Source organism: Euprymna scolopes, chromosome 26, assembly GCF_053919585.1.
Source record: "Euprymna scolopes isolate OS-2025 chromosome 26, ASM5391958v1, whole genome shotgun sequence".
Classification (NCBI taxonomy): Eukaryota; Metazoa; Mollusca; class Cephalopoda; order Sepiida; family Sepiolidae; genus Euprymna; species Euprymna scolopes.
Window position 1 is genome coordinate 104,165,707 of NC_136507.1, and position 5,150 is coordinate 104,170,856.

General features: G+C 30.4%; 1 long non-coding RNA gene across 1 annotated transcript in view; it reads left to right on the plus strand.

The window, feature by feature from the left end:
* Nucleotides 1-4,051, plus strand: part of LOC145248328 (uncharacterized) — an 18,397-nt gene extending 14,346 nt beyond the window's left edge. The window contains exon 3 of the long non-coding RNA XR_013863365.1: nucleotides 3,800-4,051. This is a non-coding gene — a long non-coding RNA (uncharacterized LOC145248328). The remainder of the gene's footprint in view (nucleotides 1-3,799) is intronic.
* The last annotated feature ends 1,099 nt before the right edge of the window (nucleotides 4,052-5,150 follow it).

Consider the following 5,150-nt stretch of genomic DNA (forward strand, 5'->3'; position numbering starts at 1 on the left):
TTTCTGCTACTTTAGCGGTTTTTTAATAGCTATAATATATATACTCATAGCCAAATTGAATATTTAAATTCTCATATCTTTGGTTTTATGTGCCAAAACTACATGAAAATTTGCACTTTTTGAAGATTATAATAATATCCTATGGTTAAAATTTTAATGCAATTGGTAAAAAAGAACCTATATTTTCAAACCAATAAAATATGCCCAAATTTGCCTACATTTGTATATATAGTGTCCTGGCAAGTCAGCTCCAGTTTTACTGTTTCGATCGTCTCCTCTGTAGCCTTGCCAGGCCACTTATATATGATGATGATTGCAACGTCTTGTCAGACGAGTGCCACTCTCTCAGACACTTAAAGTCCATGAGCCCAAAAATGATTTCCATCGCCACAGGACCATTTTAATAGACAAATGCCTGAGGGAGTATCTGTACACAGATGATGTTACAGAGTCTTAGCTTTGTACGACAGCTAAGTCTCTCTCTCGGTTCAAAATGTTGAGATCGAGCAACAAGCAAGAGCAAGATAGCCAGCAACAAGTTAAACTGCAGGCCAGCTTAATGCGGGTACTGGTTTCCCGCTTTATGGTTTTTTAAATCAGAGATTTTCTTCTCCTAGAAAAGTTGCCTTCACCACGGCTTACGGGAGCCCTCTCCACCCCAACACACACACACAAACACACATGGTGCTAGTTGGCTGTTGACCCCGAAAAAGGGTTCATTCACCCTTTGGAAGGTCTTGTTTTTAATCCTTCAGGGAGACTAGCCATCCTCCTCACCAAACAAGTCTGGTGGAGGAACCAGTTTATATATATAATTATACATATATGCACGCATGTATTGGATCAATAAAAGTGATCCGTTACCTCTCTGCATTTTTCTGCCTCCTATAAACCTGAATCGCATTTATATACACACTCCATAATGCTTCAAGCAAATAACTTTAACTTTTTAGTATTTATAATATTTTAATGTTAATGTTGCATCTCTCTGCTTGTTTTACAAATACTGTTTTTAGGGGTTGGGGGAGGGGCTATCTCCATTTCAAATTTAGAAGAAAAATAAAACTTTGAGATTCTTTACAAATGTCACATGTTTCTGATTTGTTACAAACTGAGGATTGATAATCTTCATCTTAATTGTCACATTTTGGATGTTGTAAACTTTGACTTTGGATTATTCGGACTACCGTTCTCATCTTGAGTGTTATTCACACGTTTCGGCTGGTCTAACCTCCAACCTTCTTCAAGTGTATTTTGTCGAACTCAGAAATCTTTCTGTCAAACTTGGGAATCTGCACAGAATTTCAAGCAAAACCCTTTATTTAATTCATAGGGATAACATGCTCTCGTTTCATCATCCAAGACTGGATAGAAGTCTGAAGTAATCTTCAAAAACCCATGGTTTAATGGATAAACTGCTAGGTGAAATTCATTTTTAAGCGACACTCTTCTAAAGTATATATATTATTCCTTAATTGGAATTCATTTTTGAGATGAGCATTATATATATTAATTTATTTTTTATTTTTTTTATTTCGGACTATTATTCTCATCTTTATTAGTTGTTGTTTTTCATCGGGGCCCGTCGCGCAGTTGATAGAGATGTTGAATCTCTGCGGTTCCAGTTGGACATTGTCTGAAGATAGCGGTTTCAATCCTACCCAAAGCATGCCAGAGGTTTACTTGGCCAAAACGTGGTGAGACGACGACAACAACTACGGATGGCAGTGATTGCTGAGAATGCAGTTAAGAGATTCAAAGTTCCTATTCGTCGCGGTTACCACCTGATGAAGGTCAGAGGAATAGTTGGTCGAAACGTTGTGAAAAACAACAACCAATAAAGATGAGAATAATAGTCCGAAATAAAAAAATTAATTAATACTCTTCTAAAGATTGTAGTTTCAATTTTCAGTGCGAGCAGTACAAAATAAAAAAATACAATTGTGAATCCTGAGTTCAACAAGATACACCTGAACAAAGTTGGGGGATTAGATTGGCCGAAATGTTGTGCAAATAACACTCAAGATGAGAGCAGTAGTCCGAAGAATCCAAAAAATCCTCACCTCAAAAATTCAGAAAAATAACCATCTATTTTCACATGCATCTTTCTGAACTTAGGAAGCTATGCGCAATTTCAAACTGAAACTTTTTATTTTATACATGGGATAAATTATTCTTGTTCTACCAGCCATGACTGGGTACAAATGTTAATTTTTAATCTTAGTTATTATTGCCTGTAGTAAGGATTGAACCTTCAATCTCCAGAAGACTATCATTTAGAACTGATTTTTAATCTACGCCTCTATCTGTTATGCCACATGTCTAGGGTGTCAAAAATTAGTTTTAAGTGATATTGCTTTGGCGGTTGAAGGTTCAATCCTTATTACAGGCAATAATAACTAAGATAAAAATTCACATTTCTTCCCTGTCATGGCTGATAAAACAAACAATCTACCTCCATGTATAAAAGGGTTCAGTTTGAAATTTCGTATAGGTTCTGGAGTTTGGCACATATATTCCTCACGTTTTAAAAGATGCACCTGAAAAAGATTGGAAATAGTATTGTACGTAGTTGTTACATGTCACCACTAGAGACCCCTCACGTTGTATGCAGTCACAGGTAAAGAATTCGATTCACTTTTTTTTCCTGTCAAGCACATGGTACTCTGTATTTGTCTGTCCAGGTTTAGGACATGTCTTTCCCTGTTGCTCTTGGGCCACGTGTGTATCATATCTATTTCTATCCTTCTTGGGTTTGTTTTTCATTTTTTTATTATCTTTTTCTTTCCTTCTTCCTCACTATAATGTCAAATGGAACACGGCTTGGTCATTTGCATATGTTGGTTGTCGTACTGCTGCTGCTCCTGCTGCTATACATGCATCCACACTCTGTAACACATGAAAATAAATTTTGAATTAAAGTTTCGAAAAATCAAATGATGTCAAATATCATGATTTTCTTTTTTATAAAATTGCAAATTTTTTTTTTGTTTTTAATTTGCAACAAAATTTTTCTTGTTAATTTGCAAAATTATTTTTTTAATTTGAAAAAATTTTTCTTTGTTATTTTTTTTTAATTTGAAAAACATTTTGTTATTTTGCAAAAAAGTAGTTTTTTTTTAATCTGCAATCTTTTTTTTAATCTGAAAAAAATATTTTGTTAATTTCAAAAATTTTTTTATTTTAAAAATAATATTTTTGTTAATTTACAAAAAAATTTTTAATTGGAAAAAATTTTTCTTTATAATTTTTTTTAATATGAAAACAATTTTTTTTTGTTAATTTACAAATTTTTTTTTGTTAATCTGCAAATTTCTTTTAATTTACAATTTTTTGTTAATTTGCAAATTTTTTGAATTTCAAAAATATTTTTTTGTTAATTTGCAAATTTTTTTGTAATTTCCAAAATATTTTTTTGTTAATTTGCAAATTTTTTTGAAATTCTAAAATATTTTTTGGTTAATTTGCAAATTTTTTAAATTTCAAAAATATTTTTTTGTTAATTTGCAACATTTTTTTGTATTTAAAAAAATTTTTTTTATTAATTTGCAAAAAATTTATTTTTTTGTAAATCTACAAATTTATTTTTAATTTGCAAAATTTTTTTTTATTTGCAAAATTTTTTTAATCTGAAAAAATTTTTTTGTTTTTAATTAGCAAAAATTTTTTCTTTTAATTAGCAAAAATTGTTTTTTTTATTTACAAAATATTTTTAATTTGCAAACAGATTTTCTTTTTTACTTTTTTATTTGCTAAATTTTTTCTTTTGTTAATTTGCAAAAATTTGTTTTTTCTTCAGATTCAGTTGATTGCACATTGTGCAATCCAACAAAAGCCAAGTGTCTCAGTAATTGCCCAGCTTCATCTTCAGATGATAGCTGCAGCAGTTTCCAATGCAAGAGGTGGTTCGAAAATTGTTGGACGTGCAGTTGCATGTTGTGAAATTTCCACGTTCGTGTTTCCGACAAAAATTTGGACCCATTTGAACATGCATGCTTTTTTTTTTATTTTATAAACAAATGAAGAATAAAAATATATATGCATATATAAATATTTTATTTGTATTATTTCAAATCACAAAGTGAAAAAAAAATGAACAAATCTATTTCCGATGGAGATTTGGTATCTGTCAGTCTATAACATTTTCGATGCTCAATTCATTTTACTGTAATATTTCAGACTAATGTACTATTTTGCAATCAACAAAATATCAATGGAGAGGAGGGTTGTGGTTAGTGGTGGGACGATTAATCGGAATCGTTAATCGTAAGAATCGTGTATTTTGGGAGGCATCAGAATCGGAATCGCATCGTTAAAAATACCTTAATTTTCCGATTCCTTCATTACGATTCTTTTAGTCTGATGTTGAAAAAAAGAAAAAAAATTCCTGATATTTCTAACTGCAAGAGAGAAATGTAGCATGTAATAAAAAGAAAGCAAAGAAATTCATTATTAACAGGGCAATGCTTAGTGCCCCCTCCCTTACAAGGTTCATTCATTCAGATCTATTGTGATCAAAACTACAAAAGAGTTAACTTGAAAAGAAGTATGCAGGGCTCTACATTGCGAGTAAAAATAATGAAAAAAAACGCTTATCTTTTTGGCGACTGTTTTTTTTTTTACTGACAAATCTTCTAATACTGAATGAAAATGCTTTTTCAACTTATATTTTCTTAAAACGAGCAAAGTCAAATTATTTAAACAGTAAAAGGTTTAATAGAACAATATACTTTTTTTTCTTTTTTTAAAAGAAGGCTTTTGAAAGAAATATCTCTAAAATGAAATTGATCACGTTGTATTATTTCGCAAAATTTGGACAGTACTTTTGAAGTTTCAAAAAAACCGACCCCATACCTATCTCTTCCAAACCTAAAGTTATTAAATAACCCCTTCGTTAATTTAAGGGTAATTAATTCAATTCAGTCAAGTTGTTTTTTTTTTTAATTTCATTGAAATAAAATCCATTTTTTAAATTTTTTTCTCCAGAAAGATAAAACCCTGAATTTGATTATATTAAAAGCAGAATAATATAATCTTTTTTCTAGAATTTTAAATTGAAAATTTAAAAAAAAGTGTTTGACGCAGTTTTTGCTGACCAAAAAAGAAATTAATATATATTTTTTAAAAGGTGTTGTAATCAATTAATTTTT